At 39.8% G+C, this 25,664-nt stretch overlaps 2 long non-coding RNA genes across 6 annotated transcripts in view; one reads left to right on the top strand and one right to left on the bottom strand.

The window, feature by feature from the left end:
• The window catches only part of LOC115288515, a 14,086-nt gene extending 10,541 nt beyond the window's left edge, over positions 1–3,545 (top strand). Inside the window, exon 3 of the long non-coding RNA XR_003907046.1 lies at positions 3,377–3,545. This is a non-coding gene — a long non-coding RNA (uncharacterized LOC115288515). The remainder of the gene's footprint in view (positions 1–3,376) is intronic.
• Positions 1–25,664, bottom strand: part of LOC115288521 — a 25,881-nt gene extending 217 nt beyond the window's left edge. Inside the window, exons 1-3 of one of the 5 annotated variants that reach the window (XR_003907051.1) lie at positions 25,532–25,664; positions 12,223–12,353; positions 362–439 (exon numbers count right to left, since the gene is read on the bottom strand). This is a non-coding gene — a long non-coding RNA (uncharacterized LOC115288521). Of the gene's footprint in view, positions 1–361; positions 535–754; positions 860–12,222; positions 12,354–13,549; positions 13,618–25,531 lie in introns of those variants that run through there. The other 4 variants (XR_003907053.1, XR_003907050.1, XR_003907052.1 and 1 more) reach the window with 4 other exon arrangements.

Below are 25,664 nucleotides of genomic sequence, written 5' to 3'. Positions count from 1 at the left end.
GCCCATGTATGTGTATCAAACAAACAAAAAGAGAGAGAAAGGGGAAAATGATTAAAATGAAGTTCTTATTTTCTTATGCTGGAAAACAAAGCATTATTTCTGGTTAGATTATTAACTTTTGTATCTCAAAGCCAAGTCATGTTCTAACAATATCCCTTTAATTAGAAACACGTATCTGCATACATTATAGCCAAAGTACGTAGGTATTTTATTGGCATTAGTAATCAGCATAAGGCAGGAAAAGCACTGCCAATGGGCAGAAGGCTTCACAGTGTTGGGACCATAGTGGTAAAAGAAGGCTGTGACTCTGTATGATGAGGCAGAGACGTGGTCCTAGGAAACCAGAGTCTCAAAAACTTACCTCCATGTTTTAGTCCATTTCGCCAAGCCTGAAGCCATTGTTGCTTCTGGCCAATTTCCCGGGTTGGGTCCCATCATTCTACAAAACAAAGAGAAGAGAAACTCTGGATAAATATCCTTATACATCCTTAATCCTATTAATATTGCAAAACATACAGCTTATTATTTTGTCTTGAAAAAAAAAAAAAAGACCATATTCCATTCCACCCTCAGATCACTAAGGTCCACTTGCCTAAGGTTACACCCTGGTGTTGATGCAGCCAAAGCTTATTTACAAAAACACGTTGGAAGGAATAAACCAGTTTCCGTATGGAATACTAATCTATGCTTTCCAATAGTGGACAAAATATGACAAGGTCCTATCCCAAAAGCAAAACAAAAATGAACAACTTACCTGGTATGAGAATATCTGTAGAAATTTCTCTAAGTCTTGAACCAATTGCCCCATATATAAGGCAGATCCAACATAAAGACATCTTCAGGTGAACTCAGGGGTCACTGAAATTGCTGAAATAAAAGCTGGGTTTCCAACAGGAAGTGATGCAATTATCAGGAATTACCTGGGTACTGTCATAAGTGCAGATTCTGCAGACTTGCTGAAGAGGGAGACCTCAGCTCCTTGTATCTAGTTTTAGTAACTTGCTTAGTAATTTGCTGGGGGGAACCAGCAGCTGACAGAGCAGGAGGGAGCTTTGGTCCTTTTTGGTGAAGAGTGTACTCCTTTTTTGCATCAGTGTGAAACCCTTAAGCAGGAAAACCTCTAGTTCTACGAGTGGTGATAATCCTAAAATGGGTCATCCATTTTCAGCCTATGGTTGAAATCTACAAACAAGGTCAGACAATACATCCCAACAATGAGACCCCTTCTTTATAACTAGTGAAGCTGATTTCCAGAAGCACTGTTTCTAGGCTGGTTTTAAAGGGGTGGGGGGGACTCACTCAAATAGAGCATCAGACCTGGGTTTGAGGAGAGGTGGATTTCATTACCACTCATCCAGACCTTGCTTCCCTTCCCGGGGTTGAATTATATTTTCCCAAAGGCACTGAAGTCAGATTTGGATTGACTTGTTCTGTCACATGAAATGGACATGGGAAGGGAAGTGACTTGTATTATATCCAGACAGAAACATAAGCCATAGTTTGCTCTATGACCAAGGTCTACTTTTGTCTTTGCCTTTGCTGTAACAGACACCAATATTAAAAGAGACTCCTCCATCACTGTGGGTCCCCTGTAGGTATTGACACAGAACAGAACCACTTGCTAAAACTCACTGATCATGTAGTGTAATTGAAAAACGTATCTTGGTTGTTGTAAACTGCCAAGACTTTGGGGTGGTTTTGTTACCACGGGCAAATCTAGCCTATTCCAACTGAAACAGATAACAACTTGGAAGAAAATAATTGTGTGGTTGAAACTGTCCCTGTTAATATTGTACTTATAAGCCACTTAACTTTAAATAATTTTAAATTTTAAATCCTTGATGTTGAGCATCTTTCCCCAACAGACAATGGCCCATCTTATCTCACACATTAGAACTATTTTATAGCCAGTTGATAAACTGTAATTTGCCTCATCATGTGATTTACAGCTGAATTGCTCAACTTTTTTCTTTATTGCTGAAGGAGCTGTCAAACTGATGGTAGTAGAATGGATTGAAAACAGGTCAACCAATATGCTGTCACCCCCAAAATGCACATGCAAGAAAATCTAATCATGCACGCAACAAAGTCTGAAAGAATGATTAGCAAATTGACAAGATTATTGGTGCTAAACAGCCTTTGGCTTCTTCCCTTGCTTACACCTCCACTTCTGTGGAGGTCTGCCCATGGGCCACTGCAAGGCAGCCTCAGAGGCTCTGTGCCTTCACATCTGTAAAGATTTTTTTGAGTTAGTAAGAAAAGGCTCTGAGTGGCTATGATCCCAGGGAAAATAATCAGGGCACCAGAAAACCAGAGAGATCACTAAGTGAAGGGGGAGAAGCCAATGTATTTAATGCCATTTCCAAAGAAATAGATATATTTAATCATTTCTTTGTGGTTTTCCAGGGAAAACAATGTATCGGAAAGCAGTGTGGTAGGAAAAAGTAATACACTAATGTCACAATGGTTTATCTAAGTTTTGGGTTTTTTTTTTTAGTTAGGCTTAAAGAGTTAAAAATTACACCAGATGTGGAAAGACAACAGATGGATGCATTCTGATGACTTATAATGTTGGATAATAAAATGACCTAAGACTCTATTTAGAGAAATAGAGCAGCCACACTTGGGCTGTTTACAGACTTAGAAATATCATGATAAGCAAATGTAGGCAGTTCAAAGGAATTATATTAAAAAAAAAGGGCAAGTGGATAAATAATGATCTGATGTTGTTGCGAAAACATAGTATAACTCCTGCATTGTTAATATAAACACAGATGACCTTTGCATTTGCTCAACTTTCGTCTTCAAGACAGGAAACAGCAACTGATCTTTATCAGGAAAGGAGAATCTTCCACTTGCTTCTGCTCTGCTGACATTATGGTGCATGTCAGAGCATAGCAATGTCACTATCTCTTCAAAGCACATGCTGAAAGCCAGATAGGCGCTTGAAAGAGAAGCTTATCCTGGGCATGGGCTTTGTGTGCTGCCGAGACAGTATGGCCAGTGTCACAGTGCAGGATGGCAGGGTGCGTGCGTGGGGTATGGAGTTGGGGGTGGGATGCCGATCGGTGAGAGAAGGGCCCTGTGACTGCATTTTCCATGCCCATACCCATCAATTCATCCTTTTTCACAAACTTCAGTATCCTCTAGGGGAATGTTTACCACTCGACCAACAAACAAATATACCAAAGAACAATTGTTTCGTGCATGAGGGCAGCTAGTGAGTCCTATATTCTGGGCATCCTATGAACTCAAACACCCACAAAGAATTGTTTATGAATTACACAATATTTTGCGTCAGTAGAGTTTCAAACATCTGAACTATTTTTTTCTCCAGTTCTGATAAAAATGGATTTGAGTCTTTTTTCTTTTACAGGGTACACATAGTCACGCACCCGTTCGTTACCAATACAACATTTAAAAAGTCCGTGCAGGTACTTCGTGGCAACCTACAGTGACTGGTGAACACTCTTTCCTATTTCTGTTCTGGATATCTGCACAGTTGTTATTTCTCCCTAAATAAAATCACTGAAATTGATCTTGTATTTCTTGCTGAGGTCTATTTGATCTGGGCTCCAAAACTGATCCTCTCAATATGGAATATTCTTTTTATTCTTATTACATTTTTCTCACCTACCATAATAATTGTATAAAACACCTTTATGTTTCTCCATAGCCATTATATAGAATCAAAATCTTGTTTCCTAAGACCCAGAATGGGATGATTTTCCTTAGGCTTTATCTACTCTCATCTAGCCAGAAAAACTGTTTCTCAAGAAAGGGAGTCTACCAAGAATGATGGTACCAAAGTCTTTTTCCTTAGTTACTATTCCAAATAAATAAACTCACACATACTTTTTTCTTAAGCTTTCAGCCTTTCTGTTACTTGCCCTTAAATGGTTTAAACTTTACATGCTGATACCAGCCACTACCTATTTAATCAGCACCAATGCTACTATAACCTAACTTAAGGTTGACAAAATTTTTCTGTAAAAAGTCAGACAGTACATATTTTCAGCTTTGTGGGCAATATGGTCTCTGTTGCAATTAAACAGCTCTGCCAATGTAGCACAAAAGCAGCCAGAGATATAATAACTGAGTATGTTCCAATAAAACTTTATTTACAGAAACAGATTGAGAGGCGTGGTTTTGGCTGGTGACCTGTAGTTTGTTGACTCCTGATCTAAAACAAACAGACACCCTTAGTCATACTGACAATTTGTAAATCAGATTCTTATCCTGGTGAAATCACACTCCCGACAGCCTTCCTATTTCCTCATAGGCTTATTTCAGAAACATAAAACTGCAATATGGTATATATGAAAGTTGCTAAGAGACTAGAGCCTAAAGGTCCTCATCACAAGGGGGAAAATATTTTCTTTATTTATTGTATCTACATGAGATTATGGATGTGATTAAACATTGTGGTAATAATTTTGTGACTATATGTAGATCAAGATATTGTACTGTACACCCTAAATGTATATACTCAACTGGATTTCAGTAAAACTGGGGGAAAACCAATATGGAGACATAATTACTACTTACTAAGCAGGAATCTATGAAAATGGATATTCCAACCTTTCCCTCCCCAAGGCACCTGTTCTATGAATATTGGCAAATGCTACCCTAAAAAGATGCTTTTGGGTGTTTTCTTTTACTCTTTTCTCAGCTCATATCATACCATCCCATTTCTTGTCTTTCAAGTTCAGTAGCACCCATCTAACCAAGATGGGTTAGAGAAATGTTTCTGATATATAGAGAATCATAGAAACATAAAGCCATAGAGGGCTTAAATCATAATGATGGCCACCTTTTAAAGAGCAGCTACAATGTGCCAAATATTATTCAGGAACAATCATTACCTTGTGTACCTTCACTGTATCTTAGAGGTGAGGAAACTACTGCTCAAATACATTAATTGAATCACTCAAGATTCTAAAACTAGATCTAGGACTTCAACCCAGTCTCCTGACTCACTCTAATATGCACTTCTCACCAAAGTTAAAGATCTCATCTTGTTCTTTGTTCACCAGATTTTCCAGATTCCTCACCACAAAACTGATGATGGGTGCTTTTGTTCTAATTGAACCCAAAAAAGAATACCTTTAATTCACATTTAGTATGAGGATACTTTGGGAAGTCATAGTGAAGCGTATTGAGCCGAAGGCTGGAGGAGGCAGATAGCAATGATACATTACCAGCTGGCTGGCCTGGGAGTTAGTGGCTCTAGAGGCCCAGGGCAAGGGCTTTCCAGCATGTCCTACTCACACTGGTCCTTTATTATAGTTAGTGTAACATATTATAGATATCACAAATGGGGAAAGGAAGGGAAAACAAAGGACAGAAGTTTAAGGAACAGCTTAGAGAAGACAGTGCTCACTCTTAGTCATAGAGAAGAATTTGAGAAATCAAGAGGAGGGCATATGTGTGTACTGCCCAGATCTAACTACCCAAGTCAGCCACATATACATATACTTCTTGACAGTAATTGGAAAGAGGGTTTAGGAACTGGGCAGAAGATATACTCTTCTAGAATTTCAAATGCCAGGTTTCCAAATGCTGGCTCATGAGAATTTTTTCATTCCTCATTATTCTACTACCTGAAAGGAACGTGTTATGGCAGTGTTCAAAACGGATTTGTTGATAACCAGTCAAAAAACTTTGGCTAGATGAACTTTTCAGAACAGTGGCCCACAGTAAACCAATCATGGGTGTCTTTGCAAAACCCGATCTAAAGCACCTATCTGAAAAGAGAGTATTTTAAAGAAGAAAAATAAAAAATACTGGTATGCGTGTGTGTTTGTGTGTGTTGAGGGGCTGGCCTCTGGCACAGGCAGAAGGAACATCCTGACTTTTGTTTCAGGATAGTCCTGACCCCGTATCTCTGACTTATTTGAATCTTTGCCCAAACATGTGTTTGCTTTCATGTAGACCAGGCCTTGTAAATCTTGGCATAATCTGTCAGTGAAAAGAGAAGTATGTTGCCTGGTTTGTGGCTCTGTAAAAAAGATGAAATGCTTCTGATGGAGTGTGGGGTCTCTTCAATTACCTGTCCTGGAGACAATAACCTTTAAAGCATGTCAAAACTGTAAAAATATTACTGCTGAAGGCAAAGGGATCAATATCTCCCAGTGACTCAAATGCCACAGGCCACCCAATGGGACAATCTCAGTTGTAGAGTTTGTTTGTCTTGAGCATGGTCCTTCTTTCATGGGTAGGCAGCTAACAACTTGTACTGGGTTATTGGGGGCACTTCCAAAGGGCTTCCCAGATGGTCTAGCACATTGGGAGTGTAAATGAGAGAATAATTGAAACCAGGTGAAAGTTTGGCTTCTTTCTCAAAACTACAGGGAAGTCTCATCATATCATGGTTGGTTATTACACAGTGTGCTATGAGTTAAACCAGGTCCCCTGACACATAACAACTGCATTCAGTTATAGTCTGATAGGCATGCTAGAATGTAATGGAAAAGTTGTCAGACATTCCATTCCCCTATCAGTTTGGTGAAGATCAAAAGCATCGACAATACCCAGTGTGGGCAAGGTTGGGGAGGAGCAGGCGCTCTATTACAACATAGGTGGAAAGGAATCTGCTGTGACTCTTCCAGTGGGTAGATGGGTAATATGATTAAAGATACAAGATCTCCAAATCTTCAGATTCAACAATTCCACTTCCAACAGAGAAGAAATTGGCCCAACTCGCAAAGATGTGTGCATGAAGTTCATCAGAGCACTTTTTATGAAAGCAAAAATATAAACACCTTCAGTGTCTATCAACAGGAGATTGGTCAAATGACTCAGCCAATAAAATTTACCACCCATGAAATACTTGCTGATAAAAGCAATACTGGTACTCATATTAACTGACAGGAGAAACCATCAATGATAAGGTTATAAATGGGGAATAGGATAGGAAAGGAACAAAGAACAAGTTGTAAAACAACATATTTAACATGTATGTGAGAAATGCACATAGAATGCCAACATGCTGCTTCAGAGTAAGGAACTTTGCACTGATGCTTTTTTCACTCTATTCTTCATGATGTGATTTCCCATGTATCTGCATTAATCTTCTTTATCAGTAAAAATTAATACAACGCACAATCAGGTTAGGTGTTTTTTCTTTCTCCTAGCACCTGCCTGATAAAAATGGTGCACTGCATATGTTCAATGATTTACATTTTCCTAGGAAAGGGCCATCACAAAACACAGGCACACAGGAAGAAGGAAAGCTTGGGTCTGTGGTCTGCACTGCATTAGCTACTCTAAAGATAGAGGAATCAATAACTAGGCTCTAATAGCTTGTTAATCATCACACTGAACTTGAGTTTCGCTTTTGTAAAATAATCTTGGAACGGTAATAGCCCTGCTGCTTCATATTGCTTTTCTTTCTGAGGGCTTTATGAACATGACCTCACTCATCATGCGGTATGCCTGTGAGCTCTAGCTGTCGGCAATTACCTTCCCATTTAAAGATAGAGGCTCCGAAGATCAGGGAAGGATAAGACAATGGCCAGAATCTGCAAATGTTATGCCAAAAGTGGATAAGTAAAATCTTTATTTATTTATTTATTTTTTTGCCTTTGGTCCCTGTTCCATGATTGATGTTTTCCATTTGTTGATCCACTGTGTCAATTTTTGAGCTTCTGACATCTGGTTCCTTCCCCATCTTACTCCTCAAAAATAGTTATTTTGATTCACATCAAACTCTCCCTTCCTCTCCCTTAACTTTGGGGTTCACAGTAAAGGATTTAGTCAGATCTGGTTTGCAATGCACCTAATATATTCAAAAGGTAAGCAAAGGCATCTGGTAGTGTAGTAGTGAGGATTAGAAAGCCCTTATCTGGGTTAAAACTTGACAAATTTTTACATGCCAGCTACCCCATGTGTACCTGGGAGTTAAAAAAAAAAAGAACAAGTACAGTCCCTGATCAATCATGTGACAGAAACTAAAGGATGGAAGGCACACATAGGGAGCATTTGGATGCTGAGGCCATGATTGGAGAAGCCCACAACTTTTTCTTAGCAATTCTAGGCAAGCCACGTGAATAAAGCTGGTAGCAGAAAATGTTCTGGATCTTCAAGCAGAAATATGCAAAAGGATGTTTATTTTGAAACATCCCAATAAAATGAGAGAACAATAACCCCAAACAACCTCTTTCTTCCAAGGAGAAGGGAACCCACAACTTCCATTAAACAAGGGAGCACAACGCATCCTACAGAGAACCACTTGCTTCTTGCCTCTGTCTGATGAGGGTTTAAGGCTGAAGGTTCTCTGCAAGCATCCTATTACTAGACCTACACACAGCATGAGCAGTGACATGGGCTCTAGGCTCTGACCTTTTTAATATCACCTTCGTGAGGCAAGAATTACCAGAATCAGGCACCCCGAGTTCCCTGATGCCACCGACTGACCATGTAAACTGTCCTTGCAGGGCTTTCATGTTTTCATCTGTTTACCGGGACTAATAAAATAGAAGGATTTTATTAATTCTGTATCAACAGGGTATGAAGAGGCGATAAGGATGTACTCCACAGATTTTCTCAACTGTGGCGAAAGATAAGCAATGGTCAGTTTGCATATATGTAAAAGAAAAGATGCCATGTTGCGATAAGGTATTTTAGCCAACCCTGATTGTTATAGTTATTCTAACCTCTTATTTACCTTGGCTTTCAGTATTATTTGAATTGGCATTTTAAAAATGATTTGAATTCTCTAAAAGACAAATGTGACCTGTATGAAAAGAAGAGTCTAACTATTACAATAAGATGCATAGTTTCAGCTAACTCAAACATATTTAGAATAAACTTTAAACTTGATTCTGTCCCAATCCTCTTTCCCTTGGATCCAGTATCTTTCCTCCCTAAAGGTATTTAGGAATACTTATTTTTGAGAGAGAGCATGAGCAGGGGAGGTGCAAAGAGAGAGGATGCAAAGATGGCTTTGTACTGATAGCAGAGAGTGTGATGCGAGGCTCGAACTCACAAACTGTGAGATCATGGCCTGAGTCGAAGTTGGAAGCTCAACTGACTGGTGCCTCAGGTCTAGTTCTGTTTTTTTTTTTTTTTTAAACAAATGTAGCCCAGTTACCCTTGATTCCTCTTGGAATAAAGCGGTGATGTAGAAAACACATTGTATTAGCCATTGTTTCAGTGACTATTTCAGAGAATATTTTCAACATCCAGAGAGCATTAGGTTGTTTACCATATAAATGGGAAGCTGGGTACCAGCATGCTCTGCAGAACAGTATGTAGATATTAACAAGGTCAAGTACCACAAGATCTCAACATTCATAGTTCCCAGAGTTGAAATGGAGCTGTGACTGAAAGCTGACCTTATTGCTTATTCAAGGTAAACACTAATTCCATTGTGTATTTGTATATTCCCACCTTTTAATTCTGATCCTTAAAACTCTAAGAAATCCATCTCTCAAGTGCTGAAATATATCCTCAAATAACACAACCATACAATGTACCACAGCTATTTCTGTGTTGAGAACCTCACATTTCAGGGAAAGAAGCACGTCAAATGTACACCTTAAATTCTAACATGTGTTCTGTGCTCATCAATGCTGAAATATGAATAGTACATCTCAGAATCAAGGAAACTAGTGTCCGATAAAAGTCATAAAATTTAGTCATGAATGGTACGAATACATTTCATCTTCAAAACTGTTTCTTAACATGTATAATTACTGACAGATCAACAGCTTTGCATTCAACACTTCTTCTTGAACAATAACTATTTGTATGTGTATGTCTTTCCATCAGATGATCTGTTACATTTGAGGGAACTTTACTTAAGAAAATCCCTTATAGACTTATTCTTTTAACAAGTCTGTCTCAGTCATCAATGGCTACTGAGAACTTGCTATGTGGCTAGTCCAAACTCACATGTGTTGTGTCAAGCATACGAGATTTCAAAAACTTAATGCCAAGAGGGAATGTAAATTTTTTATATGGATTACATGCTGGAATGACAATATTTTGGGTATTCTGGGTTAAGTGGGATATATTATTAAAATTAATTTGGCTTGTTTCACTTTACCTTTTTAAAGGTGGCTATTAAAATTTTCTTAATTAGGTATGTGACTCACATCATATTTTTATTGGACAGCATTCTCTAGGTGAATTTGATTAGCCCTTAAGTCTTTGTATATGAACACATTTATCATTCACATCTGATAACTACAATACTGTTGAGCATTATAAGGAAATATTGGTCTTGCTTTTAGTGCTTCAAAAACATTTAGGGTGAGTCTCTTAACTTTCAGAAAAGATGCATGTATCCCATTTTCCTGTACTTTTGCTACAGGAAATAATCACTAGAATTTATCTTAAAGCTATTATTTTAGTTTTTCAAGATAAGTACAATAGAGTTGATTTGGAAAAGGTGCATAGAAAAACTTACCAATAACAAATAATGAATATTGTGGTGAATATGCTTTCCTGATCACAAAAGATGAATACTAATACAATGATAAAGAGAAAAACTTCTAAGAGGAATGGCATCAGAACAACTTCCCCACAAAGTATTTTAGCTAAAAGTTAACCCCTGGGGTGAAGGATGTATATATAGCTTCTTCTGTGTTCTTTCCCATGGCTAGGACAGATCTTGAGAATATCACAACTTCTCTAAAAGACCAAGAAAGGAAGTTCAGTAAACTGAGCTCAGCATCATATATCAGATGGGGAGATGCGTGAAAGGGTGTATCAATGAAATGTTCTATGTCATCATTGGACGCAAAAACAACTTCATCAAGTCTCCTGTAGATCGGTATGTATGTTAATATTGTTCTTAACAATGGTTGCTATGACACCAGACATGTCTTCTTCCAGCTTTACCCTCAATGTACATTTTCTTCTGTAATGTTCTCCAGAAAACTGAGAACTACATCCTTCACAATGTACCGAAAGGTCTTCTGTTTAGCTGCTCCCTATTACTCATCAACACTTGCTGTGGTGTTCTAATATTTATTAAATTGGGGAGAGTCCACACTTCCACTGCCAATTACCCAAGAGCGTGCTTGATCAACATTCACATGCTGTTTAGTTACCTGAGAGTGAGTAATCACGGAGCAGCTAATGCTAGTGCTGTTTCTTTCACCCTCATTTACATCTTGAGTAGAAGGCACACCCTGACAGACTGAGCTGCTCAAGATGGTGTTTTTCTAGTAATTCTAATAGTGTTTCTGCATCCTGTCATACTGCCCAACTACTCTGCAAGCCAAGACCTTTCCCTTTTCACCTCAATAGAGGCAGAGGTTCATTTGCATCACTTAAAACCTCACACCAGAATATTCATATTCAGAGTCACCTGGCAGACATGTTAAACCACAGACGGCTAGGTCCCCACCCGGGTTTCTGATTCAGGAGGTCTGATGTATAGCCAAAGGATTTACAATTCTAACAAGTTCCCAGGTGATGCTGCCACTGGTGGTTAGAAGGCTACATCTGAGAACCATTACTGCTCCCAGATATGTCCTCAGGAAATGACCAAAGGGAAAAGAAAGGGAGGGAAGAGGAAAGGAGAGAGGGAAGAAAGGAGGGATGGAAGGAAGGATGAAAGGAAGGGAGGGAAGGAAGGAAAGGAGGAAGGGAAGTAGGAAGGAGGGAAAATGGGAGGGAAGAAGGGAGTAAGGGACAGAGAAGGGAGGAGGAAGAAAAGAAGAAAGCAAGGGAAGGAGGGAGGGAAGGAAGAAGGAAGGGAGAAAAGAAGGGAAGGAGAAAGGGAGGGAAGGAAGAGAAGAAAGGAAGGAAGGAGGAAGGGAGGGAGGAAAAGAGGGAAGAATGTAGGAAGAGAGGAAGGTAAGGGGGAAATAAGCAAGGAAGAAGTGAAGGAAGGATGGAAGGGAGGAAATAAGGGAATAAGGAAAGGAGGGAAGGAAGGAAGAGATGGCAGGATGGGAGAAGGGAGGGAGAGAGAGGGGAGGAAGGAAAGGAAAAGGGAAATGAATGAGATTTAGGGAGAAAAAGGAGGAAGGGAGAAGACAAATTATTAAAGTTTTACTAGAGTCTGGTACCACTCTAGTGTCAAACACACCTTATGTCACTAAGGTCATTTAGTACTCATGACAATACCAAGGTAGGTATTATTACATACTTTTCCAGATGATGGATATGAGGTTTAAAATGGGTAAGTAACTATCCAAAAGACTACATAATTGGTAAGCAACAGTCATGATGTGAGCCCAAGTAGGCTGATTTCAGAGCCCTTACCATGGACGCTGCACTGACAGTTCAGCAGCTTAGTCAGGGACGTGTCTAGAGGATGTATCGTTATCCTGATCCCTGCCCGGCTGGAGAGCACATCTCAGATGTAGGGCTGAGCATGGAGCGGCCTGCAGAAACTAAAATTCAGGGATGAGGTTTGTGTACAAAGAGCCTGCTTAGAATTTCCTTGTTAACTTGTATTGGCTAGCCAGAGTTTTCAATAGGGTGAGTGATTTTAATGGATCAGATGCTAAAAGTTTGGATTGTGATGTAGGGATTCAATCAAATAAGGATGAAGATTGGGGGCAGAAGGATGTGAAGAAAATTAAAAGGAAAAAAATAAGGTGGAGAATATTGAAGTAAATGTGGAAACGGGTACATATGTAAGGGGAAAGATTAGGGAATTGGCAGTCATTTCTACAAAATTTAGATGGTCTTAAATATTCATGCTCATATATCGTTTTCCTGTTAGAACTACCAGCAAGTCTACCAGAGAATAAACATAAATATAATAAGCTCATTTCATATTATACACATAATAATTCACAAAAAATAAAAACACAAGAAAAGAATCATTGAAGAGAATACCAAATTTAAAAAAATCAAATTAACATAAATTGATTGTAATTTGTGCATTTTGCAAATGCTTTCCCTTCACATATTCTTTTTTATAGTAACATGACTTTTTAAAAGTTCATTTATTTATTTTGAGAGAGAGAAAGAAAGAATGCTGCACTATCATCGCAGAGCCTGATGCAGGGCTTGAACTCTCCAACTGCGAGACTGTGACCTGAGCCAGAACCAAACCTTGGATGCTTAACTGACTTAGCCACCCAGGTGCCCCAAAATCTGACTTTTTAAGAACATTTTCCCCATAGAAATACACTCAAGAGAACAGACCCAGTAAAGAAGAGTTTTGTCCAAACACTTTCTTCAAATAGATGCCTTAACTTGGTGAAGAGCATATGATTGATCTTAGTTTATCCACTGCAGGGTCAATGGGGGCACAGGTGTATAACCCACCAAGTCTGTCTTACAATAGGGAGGCTTTTCTCTTGCCCTTCTCCTGCTATCTAGCTGTCCCTTCCAAGAATAAATGATACCCAGGCTGCCAGGGTTCAGGAGAGAGAAACCAGGGGTGTCAGTTATAAACTCAAAGATTTCAAGACGTTTTCAGACCACCTCAATTCAAAATGAAAGTAAGGCATTTGCCCTCCTCTGCTTAATTGGGCAATACCTTTCCCCAGCATATTTTCCTGTTTCTTGCCATTTCTTACACTCTAAATACCGATTTCATAGACAAAGGCTGTAAAGGCTATGGACCATCACGAACCTGGGTTGCTCTTCCAGCTCATGCAGCAGAAGTATTGGGTTGAAGGTTTTAATATCCAGCAGGAGCAGGAATCACGATGGTGATGCCTGAAAAACATGCCCTCCCACATCACCTCTGCCAGACAGAGAGAGGAATGCTTCAGGGACTATTTCGGCAGGGATGCTTTATTTTGGAAACCATCTAACTCTGACTTTGCCTCTTTTTTGTGGTAGTTCATTTCATCTTGTACAGGGATAATATTGACAATGAGCCTGAAAAACGGGTTTTTGAACATTGATTTCACTTTAAGCCATCTTTCAGAATTTTAGGATCGCATAACGTCAGAGTTCAACAAAATCCTTGCTCTCAAACAAAATTGTATGCAGAAGCCCAGTGTGTAACAGGTAAATGTTAAAGTGCTTTGGTTCAATCTAGGTCAGGGAGTCCAGATTCCAATCCAAACCAGGCTCCCGGGAGACTTGTAAAGACCACGTAGGGGTTAGAAGCACACAAGGAGAAAATCAGTGACCTCATTCAGGTGCTTCGTTTCTGCACTGAGGTCCCTAAGCTTAGCAGGTTTATTCCCAGGTCACATAGGAATTAATGGCAGGGTTTTAGAAACTCAGAGTTCAGCTTCAACAACTCTCTCCACAATGCAAGGCAGCCTGGTGAATGGGCAAAGTGTGTTTTCATGTCTAAGAGTTGTCTGTGTGAGAGCACTGTTTTATCTTATTATTTTTTAACTTTTTTTAAAGTTTATTTATTTTGAGAAAGAGGTGGGGGGGGGAAGAGAGAGAGAGAGAGAGAGAGAGAGAGAGAGAGAATTCCAAACAGGCTCTATGCTGTCAGCACAGAGGCACAGAGCCTTATGCAGGGCTCCAACAGGAACCATGAGATCATGACCTGAGCCAAAATCAAGAGTCAGGCACCCCCAGGATTATTTTAGAAAAAAAAAACCCAACTGCACTTCTTGTCTTGGATCAAAAGCATGGGAAAACACCCATCGATGCGGAAATCATCCTGCACACCTTGACCACCTAATGCATAGGAGATGTACTGTCTTGTCCTTTGGGAGTCCCTGAGGCCTTTCGCTCGGTCAGTTAAGGACAACAGTAAAACTGACACATGGTTGTCCCTTTCCTCCCTTTCTGGTGTCCTTCTCTACACCCTCTGATTTCCAAAATGACAGCCAGCTGATTTGCCCAACAGTTCCATGCAAATGCAATAACGTAGAATAAAGATTTAAAGGGTTACTGTTAGCAAACTGATGATTACCAGTGGGGAGGGTGGGAGAGGGGTGGAACAGGTGGTGAGGGTGAAGAATACACTTCTCACAATGAGCACTGAGGAACGTATGGAATTGTTGAGTCACTATATTGTACATCTGAAACTAATAAAATACTGGATGCTAACTATACTGGGATTAAAATAAAAACTTAGAAAAATAAAAATAAAGGATTACTCTTTAGGAAACATATTTTCTAATTGTCTTCACATTAAAGAAGTGTTTTAATGGCCAAAGTTTCAGGAATTTCAGAAAGAAATGGGAGAGAACATTAAAAAAATTTTTTTACATTTATTTAGTTTTGAGAGACAAAGTGAGACAGAGCACAAGTGGAGGAGCAGCAGAGAGAGAAGGAGACACAGAACCTGAAGCAGGCTCCAGGCTCTGAGCAAATGTTGAGCCCGATGCAGGGCTCGAACCCACAAACCATGAGATCATGACTTGAGCTGAAGTCGGACACTTAACCAATTGAGCCACCCAGGCGCCCTGGGAGTGAACCTTTTAAAACAGTATTTACTATTTCTCTTTAAGTTAAAATTTAAAAAATGAGTATTTAATATAGACAACTTGGAAAACATGGAAAAATAAAAATTAGCCATATTTTCCAATTCAAAATAATTCATGGCAACATTTTTACTTCCTTTCATAATCAGAATGCACTTATGGTTGCATTCTTTATCTTATTAAACAGGGTACCCTCCTAGATACACATTTTTCAAAATAAATGCTTTATTTAGAATGACTTCAGATTTACAGAAAAAATTAGGAGGATAGCAGAAAGAATTCTCAGCTCCCCCATATTAACATCTACATGAGTATAGTACGTGTGTCACAATTAATGAATCTATTTTGCCATATTATTATTAACTAAAGTCTATATTCTGTGCCAGTTTAAGAGTAAAAGCATATAAGCAAATATGACAACTAAATGCAATTCCAGGATCCCATCTAAAATACATGACATGTAGGCATCATTTCCTTACGCCTGTAACATGCTTTCTACAGTCATACACTGTGAATGAATACCCAGGTTAATGAATAGTCCTGGAGAGAGTCCTAGATGTACTACCATTCAGTAGTATTTCACTGAATACTGTATCAAAGATTATTTAACTATTGACGCATTATATAGCATTTAAGGATTTTTTAAGTTTTCACTATTATAAATGTTTTAGGATAGATCATCTTACATATCCATGATTATTATTTCAGGCAAATTTTTTAAATGTTTATTTATATTAGAGAGAGAGAGAGAGAGAGAGAGAGGACACACAAGCAGGGGAAGGGCAGAGACAGAGGGAGGCACAGAATCTGAAGCAGGATCCAGGCTCTGAGCTGTCAGCACAGACAGAGCCCGACATGGGGCTCGAACCCATGAACCATGAGATCATGACCTGAGCTGAAGTCAGATGCCTACTCAGTGGAGCTTTCCAGGCATCCAGCTTAGGGCAAATTCTTAGAACTGGATGGCTAGGTCAGACTATGCACATCCTTAAGGCTTCTGGGACACATTAGGAGACAGTGTATCACAGAGAAGGAGTATGAAGACTCCGGAGTGAATTCAGACTCCTGCTGGATGCAGTGTGTAGCTTTGTCCAAAGGACTTAACTAGTTCCAGTGTGGTTTCCCCGTTTGTAAGACAGAGTAGTAACAACCACAATAACAACAACAGAATCTACTTCAGAGGCTCTTTGTGGGGATTTAGTATAAAAACATACAGGTGTTAACCAGGGCCCTCTGGAAAAACAGAACCAATAGGATGTGTGTGTGCATGTATGTACTTAGAAAAAAAAATATATGATGAATTATAAGGACTTGGCATGTGATTATAGAGGCTGACAAATTCTAGAATCTGCAGTCAGCAAGGTGGAGGCCCGGGAGAGCAGATGGAGTAAGGATAGTCTGAGTCAGAGGCCTGAGAACCAAGAAAGCCAAGGGTGTAAGTTTCAGTTCAAAAGCCGATAGCCTCAAGATCCAAGAAGAGCCCATGTTTTAGCGTGAGTCTGAAGGCTGGAAAAGATGGATGTATCAGCTACAGGAAGTCAGGCAGGAGTTACCTCCTTACTCAGCTTTTTGTTCTCTTCAAGTCTTTGATTGATTAGGTGAGGCCCACCCACATTAGCAAGAGCCATTTGCTTTGTGGCCGTCTACCAGTTCTGATGTTGATCTCATGCAGAAGCACCCTGAGAGATACATTCAGAATAATGTTTCTCCAAATGTCTGGGCATCCTGTGGCCAAGTCAGGTGACATATAAGTTTAACAGTCACAATATGGAAAGAGCTTAGCATACAGTAACCACCTGTCCACAATGTCCTCATAAAGATCAAATATAAGAGGACCCAATACATTGAGACTTAGCTGAGTGACTGATAAAGAACATTCCTTTTTAAAATTTTAGACCTTACACTGCTTGGATACAAATGTGAGTTAACTGAGGTACATGGCCCCAGCCTCCAAATTATGCATAATCAGCTGAGGCATATCTAATAGTGGATTCTAGGATACCATCACACCTAGTACAAACATGATTTCCTTTGCTACTTTATAAAAGTTCGCCCTACAGTGACTTCTCTCTGCGTTATGTCTCAAATTGTTAACCTTCCACAAAGTTAACATATGGGAGGTACAGGCCCTAGGTTCTAGGTTTCTTCTGTGGTCTTGAATGGGTATGAACTCTTGGGAAAGCCCTCGTTTTCTCAGAGTCTCAGATTCTCATCTGGAAATAGAAAGGGTGGGGTGTGATTATTCGAGCCTGCTCACACCTACATTTCCAAGGTTCTATGAAAATATATGGATTTCCTTGAAGAAGCCCATAACCAGAGAAAGAGCAGCCTGTGGGACCGTAATACCTCACAGAGGAACAGATTCATCAGACCTATAAGCAATTAGGTCAGCAGATGGGTTAAGCAACTGATTGGTTCCAAGTCCAAAACGGGTTAAATTCTCTCTTGACGGCAATACACTTTGGTGTGAAGAAGAGAAAAGTAAATGAGAAGCCAGATGATTGTGTTTGAACATGGACTTCCTCTGGCACGTTTCTAAGAATTTTAAATGCGGATCTTACTAAATTGTAATCCAGAAAGTTTGGGACATGTATATTCAGCATGGAATCTTTTTGATAAGCTGCTTTCCTCAGGATGGGAACAGGGAGGAATTACCTACCATTTGGCCAAATCCCTGCCTCAGTTTCTCCCCGTCCAGAGGAAAACAATGAGTCTTGCTGCTTCTGGCTGCTGGTGGGAGAACGTGGGAATAGTTTCAATGCGTAGTTCAAAGCTCCCCAGGGGCAAGGGCTCAGAGGGGAAGGTTTGAGAAGCCAGTGGAGGTAGCACTGGTACACGCTGCCCTGTAAGACCCAGATGAAAGGAGCATTGAAGGGACTCTCCCGCTGGGAGAAATCCATCAGCAATTTTATCGAGCATTTCCTTCACCCTTGCAATTTGCTCTCCTTATTTAGCTAATCCTCACTTAGTGCTTTCCTGTGAAGAGAGTCAATGTCATCGCCCTGTTTGCACAAGAAGAAAACAGAGACAGGGAGAAGTTAAGTGTAAAGCTCATCTCTTAGCACTGAGCCAAGGGGGTAAAGCAGGGAGTTAGCTGTTAACCTGCTCTGTTCCCTTTCCATTCACATTCGGGCTGCTGTGGGCTCAGGTCCCTCAGACTGCTCCAAAGAAACAGCCTCTCTGCTCACAGAGTGTGTGCTTTCTTAGCATGAATTACAGTATTAACAGCCTCCCACCCTTTTTTTCCATGGAAGCTTAACTTAATCTCCTTCTCTCTTAGAGAACGCTTCCCCACCTCCATACACACACTTTTCTAGGGCTTTGGAGAATTCCTTCTCATTCACAGGCCACTAGACCATGGAAACTAATGTAAGGTAATGAGCTCAGTAGGAACCAAGTGCTGTCTCTCAGCCATTCCCCAGCCAGAGTCAGAGTGTTAAGTAACAGTTTGCATGTGGCTCCCAACTCTGAACCAGCTTGGCCCTGTCTCACAGTTGTAAGCTGCTCTTGAATCTCTAAACCAGACTCCCCATTCCAGCCAGCTGTTTTCACTCCCTGACCACTGGGCCTGAAAAGCACAGGGCAAAGCAAAGGGGACATACTGCTCAGTGGAAGACCATCCTCAGGAAAATAGTTGAATGGGAAATGCCCATGACCCTGAGAATAAGTCAGGGGTAGGTAGGCGCAGTTTTCTGTTAATAAGAGGACAAATCATTCCATTCTCATCATAGGGACCCCTCCTCCCACTGGCTGCCGGTATTGGCAGTGACCTAATAGTAACTTACTGTCTCAGAAATGACCGAAGTCCTCCCATGAGTTATGGAGGAACACCTCTGGTGGTCAGAGCCTAGGGAGCACTCGCTGACAATAAAGGAGTTCTCAGGCATGCAAGGGAAGTCCAAAAAGGTGCCTCCTTATTCAGAGTGTGGACTCAATGACCTCGCTGATTCCTTCCATCCTGACCTATTCTACAAGAGAATTTTATCAGCCTACACCTCTCCTAGCAATGAACTGAGACTCCCATGGTCTACGTTGGGAGCCCTCAGCATATTTTGATTAAAAAAAAAATCATAGTGTTTCTAACTCCCTTATGATCAGAACCTAGAAAACATATTTCATGGTTGTTATCAAGGCTGGAGGTAGGAATGCCCCCCCTTCTCTGCTTGCCTTACATTTCAGATGAGGGTGCAGTTGAACACATGGCTGGAGATAGGAATGAAAGGGGATAGAGAGATGGGCAAAGAAGCAGAGGGGCACATCAGCATCCCTTTGAGGGCTCCAACAGAATTATAGGGCCTCCATGAAAATAAGGAGAAGTGTTGGCCCCTCTTTCCTATCTCTTTACTCCAGCCTTTACCTCCACTGATGACACACATCCCCCCTATTCTAAGGATACAATTTTGGACTTAGTTGTGACTCACCTAACAGATCCTTTAGTGTAAAGGTCTAATTGATTCCACATTGTTCTTCACAGAATTTAATAGACAAGCTTAAAACAAGCCCAGAAAAAATAGAAGGTACCAATTACATAGCTGACCAGAAAAATATTCGGCGTCTTTTTCAGAATCATTGGCTTGCCTCTCACAATTATCAATAACGCTGACGTTGTACATTGATTTTAGAGTCTACAAAGTGCTTTCCCATAGATTACCTCTGTAATGATTTTAAGCATCCCTGGAAATAGAAAGAGGGGGTACATGGTCTTCATATTGTAGATAGGGAGGTAGAGATGTCATTAAGTTACTTACCTGAGAGCATGCCCAATATTATGGGACTCCAGGGCTAAATATATCTTTTCTAATTATGTCATGGCACCTTTGGATTTCAAAATTTGAATTTACACAAAACTTAATTTCTGTTTACAAATTCCTATGACTGAATTCAGCTTTAAGATTGCCATTGACCTCTTTCCACAATGATCTAAGCCTACTCACTTGCTGCTAGAATGCCTTCCAAAAATGGAAACCAGTTTTATAGTCAAGAAATATTTATTAAACACAAATCCTTATGACTAACAAGGCACTCTTCTGAGTGCTGAAAGCTATACAAAGAAAAAGCCTGCCCCTGCCTTCAAAAAAAAAAAAAAGTATTAGGAAGAAGGATAAGATTTGCACATCTAATAGTAAAATGTGAATAAATGTGCATAAAACTGTAGGAACATCAAAATTAGGCTTCCCAATACCTAGTGAGTAAATTTTTGCTTTGTATTATAAATCTAACTGAATCTGTAAAAAATATATATATAACCTAGAAAAAAATACACATTTTGAGATATACCACAAAGCTGTAGAAATCAAAACAGTATGGTACCAGCATAAAAAGAGATATATGTGTCAATGGAACAGAATAGAGAGCCCAGAAACAAACCCATGCTTAAATGGTCAAGTAATCTACAAAAAAAGGAGGCAAGAACATATAGTGGGAGAAAGATGGTCTCTTCAACAAACAGTACTGGGAAAACCAGACAGCTACATGCAAACTAGACATGAAACTAGACCATTTTCTTATACCATACACAAAAGAAACTCAAAATGGGTTAAAGACCTAAATGTGAAATCTGAAACTACAAAACTCACAGAAGAAATCAGAGAATATAATTTCTTTAATACCAACTATAGAAATATTTTTATAGATATGTCTCCTGAGGCAAAGGAAACAAAAGCAGAAATAAACTATTGGGATGACATCAAAATAAAAAGCTTTTGCACAGCAAAGGAAACCATCAACAAAATGACAAAGTAATCGACTGCATGGGAGAAGATATTCACAAATGATATATCTGATAAGGGGCTAATATCTAAAATATATAAAGAATGTATATAACTCAACACCTAAAAAATAAATAATCCAATTAAAAAAGGGGCAGAGGACCTGAATAGACACTTATCCAAAGAAGACATACAGATGGCCAACAGACACATGAAAAGATGCTCAATATCACTAATCATCAGGGACACGAAGATCAAAGCCATGATGAGATACACCTGTCAGAATGGCTAAAATTAAAAACCACAAGAATAACCAATGTTGGTGAGGATATGGAGAACAAGGAATCCTTACGCACTGTTGGTGGGAATGTAACCTTCCTCAGCCACGGTGAAAAATAGTATCGAGGTTCCTCAAAAATTCAAAATAGAATTACCATATGATCCAGTAATTCCACTACTGGGTATTTATCCAAAGATAACAGAAACATGAATTTGAAAAGACACATGTACCCCTATGTTTGTTGTGGCATGATTTACAAAAGCCAAGATATGGAAGCAACCCAATGTCCATTGATAGATGAATGAATAAAGACAAGATATAGACATGCAATGGAATATTACCCATCCATAAAAAAAGAACGAGATCTTTTTTGCAACAACATGGATAGACCTACAGGGTATAATGCTAAATAAAATAAGTCAGAACAGAGAAAGTCAAATATCACATGATCTCAGTCATATGTGGAACTTAAGAAACAAAACAAACTTAAAAAAACCAGACTATTAAGTACAGAGAGCAAACTGGTGGTTGCTGGAGGGGAGATGGGTGGGGGGATGGGTGAAATAGATGAAGGGAACTAAGAGTACTCCTATCTTGATGAGCACTGAGAAATGTATAGAATATTTGGATTGTTATATATTATATACCTGAAACTAACATGACAGTGTATGTTAATTATACTTCAAAAAATAAATATATAAACTGGGACACAGAATGCAAATAACAGGTGAGAAAGCGTATCAGAATTTATACAGAGCTTACACATATCGTACAGCTAATTTTTACTGAGCACTTATTATGTGCCAAGAACCTATGTGTTTGACAGTATTTATTTTAATCCTCACAACAAACTTTGAGTAAGGTACTATAATTATTTCTATTTTACAGATGCTAAAACAAAGGCATAGATATACTTATTAGTCTCTTTCCCAAGACTACACTGGTTCCTGAGACTGTGCTCTTAAGAGTACAAGATGAATTCATTACTCCATTTAATACTGATACTAACCTTCTGAGAGAGGCATTATTATGCCTTATTTTGTAAGGAAGTTTGGAGAAGTTAGTGTACTTGACCAAGAAGGAACACGGAGACAGTAAGCTGAGGAGCTGGTAAGATTCTCTGAATCTAATGACTCAGTAGCTATTCAACCCCAGGAAACAAGGCCTAATTACTCTAGCTGCAGAAGAATTATCTTGTGATTACCTAAAATATTTTCATTTCTATGTATTTCTTGACAATGACAAATTCCCATTATACCTACTAGTTTTCAGATTATTGTAAGGAAGAATTAATGAGGGTATTCCTCTCACTCAAAAATCAGATTCTCACATAAACATACATTTTAAAAACCTCCTAATAAAAAAGGAACTATGAAATGTTTAACCTAAATGCCAGTGAACTGAAACTCATAGCTAGTAAATATAATCAAGAGGGCATTATGCAGATTAGGGTGCAATATTCATCACTGTAAAGTGAGCTTAGAAAATTATACAGTAATCACTTCATAAAGACTGCCTGGTTATCAGAAGCAATGATTACATGGGATGTGAGGAATCATGCGCAATCACTTTGTCTCTATGTGGCTGTGTAAGCGTGAGCATCCGGGAAATGATCAACCCTTGGGAGGAAAGGATTAGGGAAAATCCAGCACTTGTGTGAAAATACTCCTAAGGAAGACATCTGTCAATATCCATCAGAGTAGCCAGATAATCACCAACTAGACACAACATTATGAGGTACCTGGTAGCGGTCTTCTCCCCTCTGCAGCCGAAAAGCCTTTAGTTGGAAACAGACAGTGACAGTGACTGCTTTAAACACATTTTAATGGACAACCTGGGCAGTTTCAGATGGGAGTAGAAAGATAAATTGCAGAAGTACCTGAAATAGTCTATTTAATTAATTAATTAATTAATTTATTTATTTATTTTTGAGAGACAGAGACAGCATGAGCAGGGGAGGGTCAGAGAGAGAGGAAGACAGAGAATCTGAAGCAGGCTCTAGGCTCTGTGCTTGCTGTCAGCACAGAGCCTGACACGGGGCTTGAACCCACAAATTGTGAGATCATGACCTGAGCTGAAGCCGGATGCTTAACTGACTGAGAGCCATCCAGACACCCCAATACCTGAAATAGTCTAATTCACAAGTACTTCATATGTGTGTGTGTGTGTATTTGTTTGTTCTGAGATGGAAAGAGAGAGAAACCAGGAGAAGGGCAGAGAGAGAGGGAGAGAGAGAAATGCAAGCAGGCTCCATGCTGTCAGTGTGCAGAGCTCCACATGGGGCTTGAACTCACAAACTGTGAGATCATGACCCAAGCTGAAATCAAGAGTCAGATGCTTAACAGACTGAGCCACCCAGGCGCCCTGAATTCACAAGTACTTTAATTAGAGAGTGAGGAGCCAAATGGATCAAAGGTTGAATGGGCATAAGAAAACGAGTCTCAGGCTGGCATCTGGCTTCCTCCTCCAAGAAAGAACCATTTAGCCTCTTTCCTCTCCTTTCCCACTGGATTTAATCGCGTCACCTCAGGAATGAGGGGAACCTGGAGAGCAGTGATGTGGAAAGCTGGTGACATCAGACGTGTGTGGTACCCCACTTCCTTCCTTTGGTTTTTTGTTTGTTTTTTAGTGAGAGAGAGCATGGCAGGGAGAGGGGCAGCGAGAGAGAGAGAGCATCTTTAAAAACTTTTTTTAATGTTTATTTTTGAGAGAGAGAGAAAGCGACAGATCACAAGTGGAGGGGCAGGGAGAGAGGGAGACACAGAATCTGAAGCAGGCTCCAGACACTGAGCTATCAGTACAGAGCTTGACATGGAGTTCGAACTCATGAACCACCAGATCATGACCTGAGCCAAAGTTGTATGCTTAACTGAGCCATCCAGGCACTGCAGGAAAGAGTCATCTTTTAAGCCGGCTTAACACCTAGTATGGATCCTGATGTGGGGCTCGATCCCAGAGCTCTGGGATCATTACCTGAACTGAAATCAAGAGTCAGACATTCAAATGAACTGAGACACACAGGCGCCAGCTCCCACCCCCACTTCACTCCTTCATAATCATTACAATTTCTCCTGTTTGATACTCCACCTGTTGTTTTTTTTTTAATTTTTAATGTTTATTTATTTCTGAGAGAGAGACAGAGCCTGAGCAGGGGAGGGGAAGAGAGAGAGGGAGACACAGAATTTGATGAAGCTGGCTCCAGGCTCTGAGCTGTCAGCACAGAGTCCAACACAGGGCTCGAACCCATGAACTGTGAGATCATGACCTGAGCTGAAGTTGGATGCTTAACCGACTGAGCCACCTAGGAGGCCCAATAACAAATTTTTAAAAAGTCAAATCCCTACTCATTATGATCCCCAAAGGCCACTTCCTCCTTCCTCAATGAACCCTCACCCTGAGATGTTGATCTGGTTAAAATAAGGATCAGGTCTGTGTAAATTATCCATAAACATGGAAGTCTTGTGTGTATTAGGCATATTTTTAAAAAATTTGATATTTGTGGAATGTGAGCGTATCAAAGAGAATTTTTGAACAGGGAGTGATTCAAATACTCTGAGAGGAAGCTTTCCTTCTCAGAGTCAGACAGATTTGGTTGAATCCTAGTTATTTCACTCTTAAAGACTGTGTGACTGCAAGCATTTCTTAAGCTTTCCGAGACTTAGTTTTAATCTTGAAAAGCAGGGTTTATAGCAATTACCTCATGGGATTTTACTAGGAATAATGACACAGTTTATTTAGTAGGAATAAATGACACTCTCTGCACAATGCCTGGGACACAGTAGGTGTTTAGTACCGGTTCATTTCCTCTTTTGCTTCCATGCCTTTATTTTCCCAAATAAGATTGAGTAGCATCAGCAGTGCACAGATAGACATTTCCACACCTATTTTCTTTCCTTCTTGTGAATGGCTTTGCAAGAGGTTCAAAGTTGACAGGAGAGGTAATGGGTAAATATAGCAAGCATAGTGTTTTCCACATTCGTTCAATTCAGTGTATTTCATTGAGTGTCTATGGTACGCTCAGCATTGTAAGTGTTGGGGGCATTACAGGGATAGCACCGTGCTTTAAAATGAGGTGGTCAGCTAAGGCCTCACTGATCAGGAGACATTTAGAAAAAACCTGAGGGAGGTAAGAGCCATTGCCTCCAACACTGGAAAGACAAAGTTTTCATGAGTCATCAGGAATTCTTTGAATCATCTTTGTAATATATACACATCAAGTTACTAACCACAATCTCCTGATTTCAAATCGTACAGTAACGCAGTCACATACGAGCACTGGAATGCAGGTCTCAAAACTCCCTGGTGCACGAGCCAAAGGCCTCAATATGTTCCTCTCATCTCCATTTGCTAGCTTTTCCA

This window comes from Suricata suricatta, chromosome 1, assembly GCF_006229205.1.
Source record: "Suricata suricatta isolate VVHF042 chromosome 1, meerkat_22Aug2017_6uvM2_HiC, whole genome shotgun sequence".
Lineage (NCBI taxonomy): Eukaryota > Metazoa > Chordata > Mammalia > Carnivora > Herpestidae > Suricata > Suricata suricatta.
Note: the sequence above shows the minus strand (reverse complement) of the source record. Positions and strands in the feature narration are given on the sequence as shown.